The following is a 1,305-nucleotide window of genomic DNA, read 5'->3' as shown; positions in this document are numbered from 1 at the left end:
GAGAGGGTGAAAACAAGTTTCTTTTTAAAGGCTAGGATTTTGAAACTACATCTCACATACTTTGGGCATGTGGCCAGGAGGGACCTATTCTTGGAGAAGGACATCATAATTGAAAGGGACAATGCAGGAGAAGAAGACCCTGGATGAGATGGATTGATAAAGTAACTAAAGCAATGGGGTTAGATGTATTGGAGTCAGTGACACTGACTCAGGACAGGGCAGGCTTCAGAGCTATTGTACCGATGGTTTCTATGAGTTGTAGGCAAATTGACAACAACAACAGCATAGTGGTGTTGGTGTATGATAAATAATGACTGAAAGAATGAAGAAGTGAATGAACATAAATAGTGTCTTCAAATTAATTTAAACAGTTGGGATAAATTTTTTCTTTTAAAAATAATTTCTTTCTTATTGTTGTTCTTGATATATCCACTACTGAACATTATACCAGTTCAATAATTTCTCTGTATATATTTTAGCAACTGTAATTACATTATTAATTCCACAACCACTCTAGCCCTCCTTTTCTGAATTAATTCTTATTCATGAAAATTAATTCATTACCCCTTAAGTTTCCTATATTACCTTTCAAGTTATTGTTGCTATTAATTGAATCCCCTATAAATAGTACTTAAGAGAACACAGTGATTTAAGCACACAATTTTTACTAGTAAAGTTAAGCTGATAAGATTCACTTCTATTAATACACGTTGTTGAAATTGCTTTTGAGTAATAAGATTCTCCCTGGAGAAAAGATTTTTTAAAATATTATTTAAGACAACTAAATATTAGGAAGCAATGATAACATAATTATTGGTAGTTTTTAAGGATTAAAAGAAGTAATGTAAATAGGAATGGTCTGAACAAAGTTCCCAGTGTATGTCTAGCTTTATTTATTATGTGATCTTTGGCAGTCAAAGTTTGTCAGACAAAGCACTTCTTCCTTGAGGCGAATCCTTATTGTTCTATGATCACAGTCTCATTGATTTTGTTTGTGTTCCTTTTTTAAAAAAGAAAATTAATATTGGTTTACTTAAAAAGTTCACATACGTTATTTTTAACACCAGATATTTCTCCTTTTCTTCTCTCACCCCTCCTTCCCCCCATCAAATTGTGTGAACCTATGATTAAATGCCATTCCCAACCCCTCACCCATCCTCACTCCTCTGCTACCCCCTTCCCTCCTAAGATCCTCATACTCATTCTATAATAATGGTCTTATACAGTATTTGTCTTTATGAGACTGAGTTATTTCACTCAGCATAATGCTCTCTAGTACCTCCCAAGTTAGGTTGTGTTGTTGTT

This window comes from Elephantulus edwardii, unplaced genomic scaffold (genome assembly GCF_000299155.1).
Source record: "Elephantulus edwardii isolate Elephantulus edwardi_28Jun2011 unplaced genomic scaffold, EleEdw1.0 scaffold00053, whole genome shotgun sequence".
NCBI lineage: Eukaryota > Metazoa > Chordata > Mammalia > Macroscelidea > Macroscelididae > Elephantulus > Elephantulus edwardii.
The sequence above is the reverse complement of the archived record's forward strand: the minus strand, read 5'-3'. Positions refer to the sequence as shown.